Source organism: Chiloscyllium punctatum, chromosome 33 (assembly GCF_047496795.1).
Source record: "Chiloscyllium punctatum isolate Juve2018m chromosome 33, sChiPun1.3, whole genome shotgun sequence".
NCBI lineage: Eukaryota > Metazoa > Chordata > Chondrichthyes > Orectolobiformes > Hemiscylliidae > Chiloscyllium > Chiloscyllium punctatum.
Window position 1 is genome coordinate 27,513,436 of NC_092771.1, and position 17,316 is coordinate 27,530,751.

Sequence of the window (17,316 nt, forward strand, 5' to 3'; positions counted from 1 at the left end):
AAATTTTAATCATTTCATTATTAGTGTATTCTGTGGAATTCCTTAAAAGAGTAGATGCTATCCAGAAAGTTAATACACAAGATGAGGACTGTTAAGAGTTGGGGATAACATATTAGCGTGGATGACGGATTGATTGATGGACAGGAAGCAGAGTTGAGATAATTGGTGCATTTTCATGTTGTGGGTCTGTAAGTGTAAAGTCAAAGTGTAGTGCCAGAAAAGCGCAGCAGGTCAGGCAGCATCAGAAGAGTTGGAGAATCTATGTTTTGGGCATAAGTTCTTCATCAGGAATGTGGCGATGGGGTAAGGGGACTGAGATAAAAGGAGGGTGGGAGTGGGGCTGGGGGGAAGGTAGTGGGAAGGCGATAGGTAGATGAAGGTGGGTGATAGGTCGGAGCGGATAGGTGGGAAGGAAGATTGACAGGTAGGACAAATCAAGAGGGCTTTGCTGGGTTGGAGAGTTGTGTCTGGGATAAGGTGGGGGGAGGGAAGATGAGGAAACTGGTGAAATTCGTGTTGATGCTGTGTGGTTGGAGGCTCCCAAGGAAGATGAGGCGTTCTTCCTCCGGGTGTTTGGTGGCTTGGATTTGGCGGTGGAGGAGGCCCAGGACTTGCATGTCCTTGGCAGAGTGGGAGGGGGAGTTACAAAGAACAAAGAAAATTTACAGCCCAGGAACAGGCCCTTCGGCCCTCCAAACCTGAGCCGATCCAAATGTACTGTCTAAACCTTCAGTCAATTCATAAGCATCTGTATTGCTGTATTCCCCACCTACTCATGCATTTATCCAGACGCATCTTAAATGAATCTACCGTGCCTGTCTCTACCACCTCTGCTGGCAACACGTTCCAAACGCCCATCACCCTCTGTGTGAAGTACTCACCGTGTGTATCCCCCTTAAACTTTCCACCTCTCACCTTGAAAGCATGACCTCCACTTATTGAATCCTTCACCCTGGGAAAAAGCTTGTCTCTATCCACCCTGTCTATATCCTTCATGATTTTATAAACCTCAGTCAGGTCCCCCCCCCATCTCCTTTTTTCTAATGAAAATAAATCTAACCTACTCAACCTTTCTTCATAGTTAGCATCTTCCACACCAGGCAACATCCTCGTAAACCTTCTCTGCACCTTCTCCAAAGCGTCCACATCCCTCTGGTAATGTGGCAGCCAGAACTGTACACAAAATTAGAAATGTGGCCGATCCAATGTCTTGTACAATGTTAACATGACTTGCCAGCTCTTATACTCAATACCCCGTCCAATGAAAGCAAGCATACTATATGCCTTCTTGACCACTCTGTCCACCTGTGCAGCAACCTTCAGGGTACAATAGACCTGCATTCCCAGATCTCTCTGCCCATCAACTTTTCCCAAGGCTCTTCCGTTCATTGTATAATTCGCTGCAGAATTAGTCTTACCTAAATGCATCACCTCACATTTGTCTGGATTGAAATCCAGCTGCCACTTTTCCGCCCAACTTTCCAGTCTATGTATATCCTCCTGTATTCTCTGACAGTCCCTTATGTTTTGTGCTATTACACGAGTTTTTGTGTCATCTGCAAACTTGCTGATCATACCAACAGTGCCCTCTTCCAGATCATTTATGTATATTACAAACAACAGTGGCCCCAACACTGACCCCTGTGAAACACCATTGGTCACCTTTCTCCATTTTGAGAAATTCCCTTCAACTACTACTCTGTCTGTCTCCTGTTGCTCAACCAGTTCTTTATCCACCGAGCTAGAACACTATTAGTCTACCATGGGTAACCTTATCAAACACCCATGTATATGACATCAACAGCCCTTCCTTCATCTATCAACTTGGTCATTTCCTCGAAGAACTCCCATTAATTTGGTAAGGCACGATCTCCCTTGCACAAAACCATGTTGCCTATCACTGATAAGCCCATTCTTTTCCATATATAAATAGATTTTATTCCTCAGTAACTTCTCCAGCAACTTTCCCACCACCGACATCAGGCTCGCTGGTCTGTAGTTACCCGGAATGTCCCTACTACCCTTCTTGTACAGGGGGACAACATTAGCAACCCTCCAGTCCTCCGTCACCTCACCTGTATTTAAGGATGCCACAAATATATCTGTCAGGGCCCCAACTATTTCCCCTCTCGCCTTCCTCAGCAACCTGGGATAGATCCCATCCGGTCCTGGGGATTTGTCCACCTTAATAACCTCTAGCCTACCCAACACATCTTCTCTACTTATGTCAACATGATCCAGACTAATCAAACTTCTATCTCTAATCTCAACATTCATCATGTTCCTCTCCTCTGTGAACACTGATGCAAAGTAATCATTCAGAATCTCACCCATTCTCCCAGATTTGACACACAGCCTTCCTTCGTTATCCTTTAGTGGACCAATCGTTTCTCTAGTTACCCGCTTGCTGCTTATGTAAGAATAAAATGATCGGCCACAGAGCGGTGAGGTTGTATGATGCATGTGTCCCAGACATGGTCCCTGAAATGTTCCCGGTTACCTTGCCCCATCCCTCCCCATTCCTGATGAAGGCCTTACACTGAAACGTTGATTCTCCTGCTTCTCGGATGCTGCCTGACCTGCTGTGCTTTTCCAGCCCCCCACTTTTCAACTCTGATCTTCAGCATCTGCAATCCTCACTTTATCCTGTGCCGCAAGTGTATTATATTTATATTTGCAATATAATATTATTAGTAACTTAGAGTAACTTATCCAAATTTTTTAGTGAAGAAGCTAGGCGGATTGTAAACTCTGACACAGAGGCTACAACATGATATAGACAGGTTAAGTGAATGAGCAGCAAATTAGTAGATGGAGAATTATGTAAGGAAATGTAAGGTTATTCATTGTGACATTAAGGCTAGAGTATTTTTTAACAGATGTGAGATTTGTAAATGTTGATGTTGGAAAGACTTTGTGTACTTGTTGAAGGAACACAAAGTTAGCATGTCAGTAAAGCAAGCAATTAAGAAGGCGAATCACATGTTGGGTTGTATTGCAAGAAGAGCACAGCAGTTCAGGCAGCATCCAACGAGCAGCGAAATCAACGTTTCGGGCAAAAGCCCTTCATCAGGCTTTTGCCCGAAACGTTGATTTCGCTGCTCGTTGGATGCTGCCTGAACTGCTGTGCTCTTCCAGCACCACTAATCCAGTATTTGATTTTCAGCATCTGCAATCATTGTTTTTACCTTGTATTGCAAGAAGACTGGAGTACAGGAGTAAGGCAGTCTTAGTACAATTGGGCTTTGAGAGCAGACCCATAGTTCTATGCTCCATTTTGGTCTCCCTATCTAAGGAAGGATATACTTGTCTTGGAGGCAGTGCAGCAAAGTTCAGAAAATCAATTCCTGGAATGAGAGATTTATCCCATGATGAGACGCTGAAGTAAATTTACTATTTGTATAGCTAGGGCTAAGACCTAATTTCTGATGAGCTATTTGGTCAATGCGGGAGACCGATATGAGTGTTTTAAACTCAACATTGGCAACACCTATCATTCCAATTTAAAGCATGAACTGGTTACTGATCCTTCCACCACTGGGTATGGAGGGAACATGAGCGTGAAATCTATTTTGCATAAATGTTAGTGATTAGTGAGTGGAATGTGTTAGAATATAATAATCTGATTCAATAGGAATGAATGTTCTGTACCTTTGCTACTTTAATGCAGAATGCAAACACAACCCATGGTTTCATGTGTAGTGTACCACAAACCATATAAATACTGTGCCAATAAGTACAGTGGATGCAAGAGCAGGTCAGACTCTAGGAATCCTGCAGCAAGTAACTCAACTCCTGACTCCCCAAAGCCAGCCAATTATCTACAAGGCACAGGACATGGGTGTTAGAATATTCCCCACTTGCCCTATATGACAGTACTCAAGAAGCTTGTCATTATCCAGCTGGTTTACTTGCCACCATGTTCATAAATATGCACTCGCTCCACTACAAACTCTCAGTAAAAATAGTGTATACCGTCAAAAAAGATGCAGTGCAGAAATTCATGAAAGATTCTTAGATAAAATCTTCCAAACCCTCAATCCTTACCAACTAGAAGGACACTGACAGCAGATAAATGAGAATATCACCACATGCAAGTTCCCTTCCAAGCCACTCGCCATCCTGACTATATCGCTATTTCTTCACCATTGCTGGGTCCAAATCCTGGAATTTCCTCCCTAGTGTTGGGACCTCAATTGTTTACAATTAACATCAATGATTTGGAGTTGGGGACCAAGTGAATTGTGTCAAAGTTTGCGGATGAGACTAGATTAGTGGTGGATCAAAGTGTGCAGAGGACACAAAGTCTGCAGAGAGGTATAGATAGGTTAAGACTCTGGCAGATGGAATACAATCTTGCTAAATGTGAGGTCATCCATTTTGATACAAATATCAACAAAATGGACTATTATTTAAATGATGAAAAATTGCAGCATAATGCTGTGCAGAGGGATCTGGGTGTTCTTGTGGTTTGCAGGTGCAGCAGGTAATTCAGAAGACAAATGAAATATTGTCTTTCCACTAGAGGGATGGAGTTTAAAAAGTATGTTGCAACTGTACTATGTCCAGTTTTGGTCTCCTTACTTGAGAAAGGAAGTACTGGCACTAGATGGGGTGTAGAAGAGGGTTCACTAGGTTGATCTAGAGTTGGGAGATTGGACTTCTGAAGAGAGATAGACTGGGACTATACTCACTGGAATTTAGAAGAATGAGGGGAAAATCTTGTAGAAATAGATGAAATTATGAAGGGAATAGATAAGATAGAACCATGGAGGTTGTTTCCACTGGCAGCTGAAGTTAGAACTAGTGGGTATAGCCTCAAAATAAGGGAGAGCAGATTTTGGGCTGAGTTGAGGAGGAACCTCTTCACCCAAAAGGTTGTGAATCTGTGGAATTCCCCACCCAGCGAAACAGTTGGGCAGAAACGAAAATCTAAACAGCAAATAAGGTAGAGCTTCACCATTGCTAAAATGAGACCAGAAGTTGAAGTTTATTGCCTTGTACGTATCTCAACTGGGATGCAAAACATGGGCTTGAAAAAAGAGACAATATTTAAGACTGCTTGAATAGAGGGTGTGGATTAGTTGGGCCATTATTGGAATTTACAGTCTCAAAGTTGAAAAAGATGTCGGATTGATATAATTAAGAACAGGCGTTTGAAGATGGAACATATGACTGAGTCAACAATTACTTCATTACAAACCTCTCAACAGCAATGTTTTTATTTTCAAATCATAAACTGGATTGAGGAAGGTCTTTCAATCTGTCCAATTTGCCTGGACTCCAAGCCTATTTTTAAACCATTTCATCACCATGTTCCAGCACAAAGCCTGTGTTTTTTCCAATCCCTGAGTCAAGAGTGGGTCAAAGCCTTTCTTCAGAGGTTTAACAGATTCAGCTCGGTGGCCGATTTGTTCCTTGGCTGGTACTTTCAAACGGGAAATCAACTGCACCAGAGCTGTGATTTTTCAAGGCTTATAATCAACATCTCTGTTTGAGCAAAGAGTCTTGAACTGCAATAAGGTGGAAAAAGAAATGTAAACATGCTTTCAGATGAGATTTTTGCCAAGGTTCCATCTGCCTGCTCAAACAGACATAAGAGGTCCCAGTGCATCATTTGCCAAAGAGCAATGTGTTTCTCCTGTATGCTGGCCAACATTACTCTTTCAAGCAATGCCACAAAGCAGTAATTATCTCATTGTTCATTTAAGTTGCTGCTTATTGGGCCTTTCAGTGTGCAAATTGACCATAATGTTTGCCTACTCAAACAGTGATTTTACTTGAAATGTAAAGTGCTTGGTTGTCCTAAGAATGTGATGAGGCATCATCAAAATTCAAGGTATAGGGAAAAGCCATATTTTTGGTCTGCAAATTCTGTAAGAAACCTGAATTTTATTTCTGTTCCCATTTCTTCCTTGAATGTAAGTTCTTAGCCTCAGTTCAGCGCTGCTGTTTAAACTAAAACATTCTCAGGCACAGACCTATCCTTGTAATCCACTTACCTAAATAACCCTGTTTCCTATTGGTTAGCTTAGTTGGCTAGATGGCTGTGTGTGGATTCAGTTCCCACGCCACCTGAGGTTACTATTGAAGGACCACCACTTTGACCTTTCCCCACACCCGAGGGGTGATGACCCTCACGTTAAACCTCTCTAAGGAGCGAGCAGCCCTATAGTCTGGTTGGACATTAGTGACTATGCCACTTCTAAAGTGAGTACACTGGAAAAAGTGTATGACCAAATGATAGAATGTCTTCGAGAATCATAGAATCCCTACAGTGTAGAAGTAGGCCATTCGGCTCATCACGTTTACACTGCCCCTCCAAAGAGCAACCCTGCATTTTCCATGGCTAATACAGAGGAAGCTCGATTATCCGAGTGACACAAGCGAGGAGTATTTTGTTGGATAATTGAAAGTTTGGATAATCAAATGCCAGGTAACGCAATTTAGCGAACCATCGGGACCTTGCGATCTTGCCAGTAAATCTGAAATTCGGATAATCAAGGTTCCTCTGCACACCAATTCACCTATCCTTCACATTATTGGTCTGAGAGAGGAAATTGGAGCACCCGTAGGAAACCCACGCAGACACGGGACAAATGTGTAAATTCCATACAAACGTTGCCCAAGGGTGGAATCATACCTGGGTCCCTGGTGTTATGAGGCAACCGTACTAACTATTGAGTCATCGTGCTGCCTGTTGAGCCTGCTCAAGGAAGTATGTAAAATAATCTAACAGTGAACACTGTGGATTGGATTAGATTCCCTAAGTATGGAAACAGGCCCTTCAGCCCAACAGGTCCACACCGACCATCTGAAGAGGAACCCACCCAAACCCATTACCCCTAACTATGGGCAATTTAGCATGGCCAATTCACCTAACCTGCACATCTATGGATTGTGGGAGGAAACCAGTGCACCCCGAGGAAACCCACACAGATGCTGGGAGAATGTGCAACGGGAATCGAACTCTGGTCCCTTGCACTGTGAGTCAGCAGTGCTAACCACCAAGCCACGCACTGCCAAGCCACTGTACTTTGAAGGTTCTGACAGACCCTTGGGTCCAACTTGTCCATGCCGACCGGATATCCCAACCTAATCTTGTCCCATTCGCCAGCACTTGGCCCATATCCCTCTAAACCCTTCCTATTCATAAATCCATCCAGCTGCCTTTTAAATGCTGTAATTGTACCAGCCTGCACCATTTACTTTAGCATCTCATTTCATCCACACACCACCTTCTGCTGAAAATATTGCCCCTTTGGACCCTTTTATATCTTTCCCTCTCACTCTGAACTTATGCCCTCTAGTTCTGGACTCCCCCGCAGGGGAAAGACTTTGTCTATTTATCCTATCTGTGCCCCTCATGATTTTATAAGCTTCTATAAGACTTGTTGAATGATGTTACGGTTCTAAGCTTAAGCTACAGTCAATGAAATGCTGCATTGTTCATGATAAACTAGGTTTATACTGGATCAAGAACCATACTTCTGCTTTTCGTGGGTGAATGTGTGTTCCTGATGGTGGTCAGTGCAATCTAGCAAGTGACTCACTGATTGAATAACATTTGTCACTGTTCTCTTTGCATCTACATGTGGTCGATGTTAGGCAGGGAGAGAAAAGTGTGGTGTGTTGACCTTTGGAGATTTTGAAAACAACCAGCATGAGAGCAAAATCTACTTCCATCTTACAACGCTAAACCTTTGTAAGAAATTATTTTATCTTTCAGAATCTATTCATCTAGGTGTAAAAGGAAAAATGAACAGTTTGCATTTATATAGTGCCTTTCAGAATACGTCAAAGCGCTTCACAGGTGATGAAGGGATGGCATCCAATTTGTATATGGCAAGCTTTCACGGGCAATAATTAAATAAGTTGCTCGGTAAACTTGCCATAATTTAGTGCGGTCCATCTGTGCACTGTTCATTCTATACATAAGGCTATACATACTCATTAGCTTCTTATTAGCTAATTCTTCCAATCTTCTCTCGCTCATGTGGTTATTTAACTTTCCCTTAAATCAATTATTTATTTCAACAGTGTCATTTGCTTTTTAACACATTTGGGGGGAGAATTTGCATCCATTGCAGTGAATGCTTGATAAAGTTTTCTTTAATAAGTCAGAAGAAATTCAACCTCAGAAGAACATTTTCTGCTTCACCATTTTAGCATTTTCCATTTTAAGCATCAGCCAATCTATAACCTCTTCAGAAGCAGTTGAGTTGCTGAATTTAGGAAGGTATCACAAAGAACAATAAAGCACGGGAACAGGTCCTTCAGCCCTCCAAGCCTGTGCCGACACACATTGCCCTTCTGTACTAAAACTGTCTTCGCTTACAGGATCTGAATCCCTCTGTTCCCTTCCTATTCATGTATTTGTGAAGGTGCTTCTTGAATGCTGCTATTGTGTCTGCTTCCACCACCCCCTCTGGCAATGTGTTCCATGCAGTCAACACCCTTTATCTCTTTTAAACTTTTACACCACCATCACCCCCCACCCCCCCGCACACCTTGAACCTGTGTCCCCTCTTAATTGACCCCTTCACCCTGGGGAAAAGCCTCATACTTCCCATTATATCCGTGCCATTTGCAATCTTATAAACTTCAATCAGATCACCCCTCAACCTCCTGCATTCTCGTGAAAGCAAACCCAGTCTAGCCAACTTCATAGCTAAAATCCTCATGTTGTAGATTCTGTTGAAATTGTCCAAAATCCATTCAAATTGTCCTTCAAAAATGGAAAGTGGTAATTTTCATCCAATTATGGACTGTATTTGATCCAAGGGCCAACAGATGAAAGTCCAGTGCCTGATCCATTGCACCTCCCATTCAAATATCTATAACCAGCCAGACTCGGTGAGCTACTGTGAATGAACTAGGTGAGTACTAGGCATATTGTTAATCTGCACCCACCAGAATGATTATTGCCTTACTCCTGACACCATCCACTCTCCTGAACTACTTGTTCTACAGACTGCTTGTTCAGACTAACCAGTTGTGCAAGACACAAGTGGTAAAGTATGTGACATTGAAGTCTTGTTCAGTCCTGAGTTGAAGGTTGTTCTATTTGAATGGCTGCAAAGGGGCAGTGTAACCTGACTCATTTTGTTCATTCAGCAGGTTGTGTAAATGAAAGATGATATCAACATAACTGAGCTTCCAAGTGAAATGTTTGCAGTAACCGGGTATTGCTGTAAATTATTTGAGCCACCTTGTGTTTACTGTTGAGGGAGTTCAAAACAGAGCTGGCCTGTTTGTGCTACCTCAGTCCAAGTGGGAGCACTCCTGCCTCTGAGTCATAATGTTTTGGTTTTCAAGTCCCATTCCAGAGAATTGAACACCTGATCCAAGCTAACAATCCTAGTGTAACACTGATAATTCTGGATTTGTGGAGTTGGTCTTTCAAATGAGGTATTAACCTAAGCATTAGATTTTGTCGATCTGCACAAGCCAGTGCAAAATGTCCTAAGGCCTTCCTTGAGTAAAGAGCAGGAGTGTCCTCCATTTTGCTTTGACCAGTATTTATCCTTCAAGAAGGAATTGCATGGCTATGAGAGCTTGTTATGTGGAAATCGATGGCCAAATTTCCTACATTACAACAGCAGCAATACTTTAAATAATACTTGGTTTTCTGCAAAATGCTTTGAAATGTCCTAAGAGCATTAAAGGTGCTATATAAATGCAAATTCGGTTTTTCTTAAAGCAGAATATTTGTGCTATTATTCAGTAATCTCTTTGTTCAGTACTGAGTGACAAAAACATTACAGTTGTGCTATTTGCACCCCTTAGCATAGCACACTGCTGTATTAAAGCTGCAGCTTCCAAAGCAGTCAGACTTGTGTGTTGTTGGCCTCAATGCTGTGACTTGTCCAATTCACTAAAGCCATTAGGGGCAAAACAACTGGATGTACAAGTGCCTATTATGCAGTCTTAATATCGGCATCAGTAGTATTATGTGTGATTTTGCAGTCATTATCGGGCTGGAATATAAAAGAGATTTTGTACAGCATAAGCATGGTAGAAATGAGCTTACATTGTATTTGAGGTTTGGCTAATGCAACCTTTCTCTCATTTAAGCAGATTGTAGGTATCTTCTAATCCACTTGTTCAGAGGTATCATTACACACCTCTGGAACAGGTGAGACTTGAACCCAGACCTCCTGGTTCGGAGGTAGGAACGCTACGACTGCACCACAAAGCTGACTGCACCTGATATTTTCAGGTGGTCTTCCATCCACGTACTAACCAAGTCAGGTTTTGCTTAGCTTTTGAGATCAGATGAGATTGGGCATTTTCAGGCAACTGTGGCCATAAGCTTGGCTTCTACTCTCTCAGATGCAGATGGACTTGACTTGAGTGCACCAGCTGTATTGGAAAGACAGCACAAGATGTATTTTTAGCAGAGGTTGTAAGATCCTTTTAAATTGAGTGCAGGGTTACTGAGATGATTTTCCATTTCGGCAGCTTAACACATTGCTGCATAATCTCCAGGCTGCTGTTTCACAGGGCTGCAAAATAGTTGACAGACATTTCAGAAGAAATATGTTTCAGTGGAAAGTATGTCATGAGAAAGATATTACATTTGTCCTTTTAATTATGCTAGTCTTTTATCTGAGATGTAAATACAGGCGAACCATGTATGTCTTGGTTGGCATGACAACGCAAAGGTGCGTAGACCCAGACTGGCACAGGGCCAGCGTAGATGTTTGACTGCGAATGGAATCCAAAACAAATCACATCTTGAGGAAGGTTTGCTTGCACGATGTCGAGGATTTGCATACATCTCATTTTTGTGTGTGGATTTTATTCTACAAAGGACGTTTTGGTTTCAGAAGGTTGGGGGCTGGGGAAGGAAAGGTTCCTTTGTGATTGCAGTCGGAGCCATAGGGAAGCAGCAATGGTAATGGGCCAACTACTAATTGCGTGCTAATGTGAAACCGCCTCATCGCTAATGCAGTGAAGTGAGCTGTAAGAGATCAGATCCGGCATAGCGAATGTAAAACACTGCATTTATGCAGTTGACATCAAAACCTTTCCAGTGAATTCACAATGGGTTGGGCCTACGCAGAGGGCCAGTAATTGACAGTCTCTGAGAGGCAAGGCAGCATGTAATTAGAATGTGCTGCCAGGCTGCTTTGTGAGCTCGACATTAAGAGCAGCTGCTGTGCTTGGTCATTCACTGCCAATGACTGCCAGGTGCCCCTTTTTTTTATGACGTGATAATTGATGTTTATCTAAGCTGCCAAGGCGAGTCTGTAGCTCAGAAACTCGCCCTGGAAATGTATTCTTGTCTGCTTGAATTTTTCCAAGCAGGAAAGATGCCTGTAATAACTCCCCCCACCCCCCCACGCCCAGCCCATGTGCTCTAGAGAATGGAATTGCTGCAATGCAGATCAGGAGCAGGTGCCATCGGAACTAATAACTTACAGCCATATTTGGGTTTTCAAGACTGAGGACAATGCTTGCGTTCTGTGTCTGCCCACTGCCCGGTTCTCCTGCTTCATGTTGAAATAATTGGCTTAGCACTGTCAGTGTTTTGGAGGGACATGGTTGCATTTGTGGAGATAAATTAAATCAAAGCCCCTTTACTTCTAAGATATTTTCTGATTGCTGGAATACAAAAGGGAGAGTCGTTGTGCTGCAGTTGAGCAAGGCTGTTATTAGACTGCATCTGGGATGATGCTATTGAGTCTGGGCGCCATGCCTCAGGAAGGATATATTAGACTTGAAGGGATCAGATTCACCAGAATAATCCTAGGGCTAACAGGGTTAATTTATGAGAACAGGTTGCATAGATGATTTTTTTAACTTTTTTACCGTGAAGGAGCGATCTCATTGAACCAAAAACAGACGTCACTGGAGAAATTTAGCAGGTCCAGCAGCAGCTGTGGGGAGAAAACAGAGTTAATGTTTCAAGTGTGGTAGCTCTTGTTCAGAACACAAACTCATTGAGTTGCTTAAAGTGATTAAAGGTGTCGACAGGATAGCAGGAGAGAAATGCTTTTCTCCAGGGTTGGCAGTGGCAGAGAGTCCACAACAATTTCGGCGCTATAAGACATAGGAGTGGAAGTAAGGCCATTCGGCCCATCGAGTCCACTCCGCCATTCAATCATGGCTGATGGGCATTTCAACTCCACTTACCCGCATTCTCCCCGTAGCCCTTAATTCCTCGACACAACAAGAATCTAATAAGACCATAAGTCTATGTCATGAAAGCCTTCTTCACAGGTTGTGGAAATCAGCAACACTGTCAGGTATGCAACTTCATTCACAAAATGTCATCATTTCATTGTCTTCCCCAAGCAATTGAACTTGTGGCGAAAATGGGTAATGGAGATGCTGGAGGTTAGAGTCAAGATTACAGTGGTGCTGGAAAAGCACAGCAGGTCAAGCAGCATCCGAGGAGCAGGACAGTCGAGGTTTTGGGCGAAAGCCCTTCACCAGGAATGGGAGGGGAGTGGGGCTGGGGGGGAAGGTAGCTGAGAGTGCAGTAGGTGGATGGAGGTGGGCATGAATGTGATAGGTTGGAGAGGAGAGTGGAGCAGATAGATGGGAAGGAAAATGGACAGGTCATGCCGACGATGCTGAGCTGAAGATTAGAACTAGGGTAAAGTGGGAGGAGGGGAAATGAGGAAACTGGTGAAGTCCACATTGATGCCATGGGATTGAAGGGTTCCAAGGCAGAAGATGAGGTGTTCTTCCTCCAGGCGTTGGGTGGTGAGGGAGTGGCAATGGAGGAGGCCCAGGACCTGCATGTCCTTGGCAGAATGGGAGAGGGAATGACTGATTGCTTTCGATTGTAAACAGGGCACTAAAGCATCCTTTCACACAACTTGGTTAAGTTATTTTTATCCACTTGCATCATTAAGTACAAGAACATAGTTTTATTTAAGTCAATCTGACTCTTGATGATATATTTGAATAAAGGTCTGTACACAGAGAGGATGTTGAAGGGGTGTGGCATGTGGGAAATGAACATGTAGTTCCACGTACAGGGAGGGCTGCTGCTAACAAAACCCACACCCTCCTGTAACCAGCCATTTGCTAATCCCAGCTGTGGGGAAGTGATGGTTCTATGACTATGTATGACATTTCTTCATAAAGAATAAAGTGGGACTGTGGGGAGATTAGGAAGTGGAAATGTTGCTGTTTGGCATATTATTGTGACATTTCTCTCACCTGTACTGTGTGCCAACTGTATGCACAACAAGCATACTGCATGTGCTTCAAGCAAGCAGCCATGTTTCAGAGGCTTATGGGTAGTAGTTCCCACTGATGTCCAAGGAGGTATCCATCACTCAGAGGAACCCAGCACAGTAAACAAGGGGTATGTTGGATATTGGTCCAGGGGCTTCAGCAATCAAATGTTCAGTCAGACTACTCAAGTGGACAAGGAACTTTGACCTTACTCTTCGTGCCCCCTTCCTCACACAGGCTGTGCTAGCAGATACCCATTGGATGAAGAACTGCATATGGAGCCCTCAGGTTTCCATTGTAAAGATGGCCAGGTCTCCCACCTCACCCATGCCTGGCACAGACAGGCTCTGCATGTCTGGGCTGTTTAGATACAGATGTGTCTGGGATCGGCTGATCAGTGCTTTATGGCAGACTCCCCCCACCTCAGCTGCAGTCCCAAGGATTGCTCTGAGACCTAGTGGGAGGAGAGAAAGAAGGACATTGTTTGATAAGGTGACATGGTTGCTACTTGATTATAAACACGTTCTCGTATTGTTGACTTTTCACTATCATCTGTTTGTGAGAGGCTGTGTGGCCACAATTGCAACCTTGAAGGAACTAAAACCGCACATCCTTAACGCCGCATGATGTCCCAAGATTAAAGTGTGAAGGGAAAATCTACTGCACTGTGAGCATTTAGTGAGTGAATTATAGGTGTCTGTGTCTTTTGATAACAAAGCTGCATCTTTCAAGGTGCAGAGGCATTGCTGTTGCATCATAGGTATTAGTGGGGTCTGGCTGTTATCCTGGATGAAATGGTTGGGAGGGTTTGCATCAATGTCGTATACTGACAAAGAACAATGAGCTCGCAAGTGTGTTTTATCTTGGTTGTATGCCTGTGCGTTTATTGGTGTTATCTTTTGAAAAACCCCACATTGCTGTAAGTTGTAGACATCTCCCTCAAAAATGGCAGCATCTGTGCCCCCCACCACTGCCACCACCACTTTGCTGTGGACACAGCCACTTTCAATTCCATTGCACACTTGGGATTTACAGGATAATGGAAGACATCAGTGGCTGCTCCTTGGACTGAGAATTCCATGTTCTGTCTCACCATGAGCCCCCAAATATCATCATCCCCATCAACCCTATAGGCATTACACCTCCGGAAGTCACCAGTCATCCAATCTCTCTGAGCCGGCCTCTGCCAACCTTTTCCCAAAGTCCCAGGCACATAAGATGAGCATGTCAAACCTTATAGCTCAGTGTCACCCCCTGCTACACGTCCTGTCACCCCCTGCTACACATCCCGCTCCCCCCGCCCCCCAACACGCCACTCCTCCACTCAAAACCACACACACACACCCTCCCCCCATGTGTGCTGGGTAACATTAGTAATGGTTTAAGTGGGAAAAATTAGTTTGGTATCCCCAATCAATGAGTGAGCAGTGCAGCGAACATGCAAGGTTGATAGCCTGAGTTGTTGGGTTGGGTGAGATTGAGTGTTGGCGGGTGCTGCATGCAATTTTGAGTGTTTGAGCATTGGCCTTGGTAGAGGCGAGCGTAGTAGCAGAGATAGAGTAACTGTGAGGTTGCAGAGAGAAGATAGTGGCACTTACCCTGGACAAAGAAACAAGGTCATTGATCCTCCTGCACTGCTGAGCACTCCTTCGAACAGTGGAAACAGGTGGCACCTCAGGCTGGCAGTGTCTGGTGGCTTGGTGTCCTCTGATAGTCCTGCAGGAAAACAACCGCCTTTGTCTGTACCATTCTGTCCACCAAATCCTTGAGGTCCCTGACCACAGAGTAAGGTGCCAGCTTCCCTCATCTGCCATTGACTTCAGCAAGCTTTGTGTGGCCACGTACTGGAAACCAGCGCTCGACCAGATGGCTTCTCGCTAATGGGACTGGCACCAGGACTCCCAGGATATCCAAGTAGTGACGAGAATTTCCAGGTATGACGAGTGGGAAAATTGGTTCAGCATCCGATGAGTGGGTCACCCTGCAAGTGTAGTAGGGAATTAATGAGATGAGTTTTGAACAGTCGAGCAAGACAACCCACGAGGCCTCATACATAGAAACCCTCCTTGAAATTCAACAGAAGCAACCTGTCCAGAATATGGTAAGATTCAGTCCTGGGGTTTTTACAGCAACTGAACTGTATGCAAAATGGGATGCGAGGGTGTGAGGCATTGAAAATTATCATGTTGATAGATTTGCTTATAAACGGCTAAGGGGAGGTAGTCTTGAATGAGATTCATGTATTAAAACAGAACCAGGTTAGCTGGTCCAATGCCCTAGATTGGCACATTCCTGTGGGCAGGTTTGACTAGATTTTAAGCCATTGATGACTGATTCTTGTTACGTTGGCCCGTATAGACAAACATGCGTGTTGAGTAGAATAGTATTGAGAGGATCAGTAGAATAAAATAGACTAGCCACTTTATAGTGAGAAAATTCGATTATAGTCTTTTGCAATCCACAATCAATTCTTTGATCTTTCAGTGTTGGCTAAGTCAAATGCTGTACACAAAGCTGTAAAGACTTTAACACAACGTAGAATTCTTTTGGCTAGCTCAGTTGACTAGACAGCTGGTTTGCCATGCAAAGTGACGTCAGCAATATGAGTTCAAATCCCCAAAGAGTACTTTTCTTCTGAACCTCTTCCCCTCTCCTGAAGCAATAAATAAATGTTCAGCAAAGGTGATAAGGAATGTGGGCTGGAGGCAGGTAGGTGGAGACCCACAGGCCTTGATTGTGTTAATTGGCAGAACAGGCTTGAGGGGCTGAATGGCCTCATCCTGTTCTAATGTTCCTATAAGACATGGTAGTCATCATGTTAACCTTGTCACCAGTCATTTCTTTCTGATGAAAGGGCAGCCCTATTGTCTTCTGGGACTGTGGAAACTTTTACATTTTTGGAATCCTCTTTGGTTTTGATATTTGTTGCCTTGACTTTCTGACCTGTTGTATACATGCACTGTTCCATGTGTTACTCTTCAGTATTGTTGAACCTACCAAAGGTTACAAACAAATGTTAAAGTTCAGGGAAACATAACTTTAATTGTAACAATGCCACTCCACATTGCATCAACAAATGCACCATTCTTAGTCACTGGGAGCAGCACTGATTAGAAGAAGTTTTGATCTTTCTTTGTTTTGCAGCGGATAAAATTAACAGTTTGGCAGACAGAGAATTATAGAGGCCATTCAATCCAGCATTCTGTCTCTAAAAGAGCTGTCTAATTAATTCCAGTCATATTATTTCATGAAATCATAGAATCCCAACAGTGCAGCTAGAGGCCATTCACCCATCGTATCAGCGCCAACCCCCTGAGGTGCATCCCACCCAGACCCACCCGATCCCTGTAACCCTGCATTTACCATGGTTAATCCACCGAGCCTGCACATCACTGGACACTATGGGATTATTTAGCATAGCTAACCCACCTAACCTGCACGTTGTTGGACTGTGAGAGGAAACTGGAGCATCTGGGGGAAACCCATGCAGGCACGGGGACAATGTGCAAACTCCACACAGTCACCTGAGCATGAAATCAAACCTGGGTCCCTGGCACCGTGAGGCAGTTACCTCATTTGGCTGGACGGCCGATTTGTAATGCCAACAATGTGAGTTCAATTTCTGCACCAGCTGAAGTCACCATTAAGGTCTGAACTTTGTCTTTAGTCCCTGCTTTTTCTCCATTACCCTGCAAATCTTTGCTTTGTGGTATTATGCACAATTGCTTTTTTAAAGATGCTATTGAATCTAGTTCTGTTGACCTTTCTAGATTATAACACATTGCATAAAGAATTTCTCACTCTCTCACTGTATGCACACATTTTATGCCAATCATGTTAATCGGTATCCTCTTGTTACTGACCCTCAATGTGTTTATCAGAATTTGACGTTTATTAGTTATTGGCCAGAACAATTGAAGTAGAATCTAAAGCAGACGTTTTGGCTACATCCCAAATTAGATGTGAGTCTTCTATATCAACCAGAATAATGGAAATATCTAAATGGTATCACTTAACAATATGAGATTGTCAAAGACCTTCTTTTCCCATTTAATATTAACTGCTTAATGGTAAGCTCATAAGATGCTACATTCTATCCACTTTGCTGTTTGCCTTAGA

At 43.5% G+C, this 17,316-nt stretch overlaps 1 protein-coding gene across 3 annotated transcripts in view; it reads left to right on the forward strand.

Annotated features, from left to right (window-relative positions):
* Positions 1-17,316, forward strand: part of trip4 (thyroid hormone receptor interactor 4) — a 144,211-nt gene that overhangs the window by 114,647 nt on the left and 12,248 nt on the right. The window lies entirely within an intron of this gene.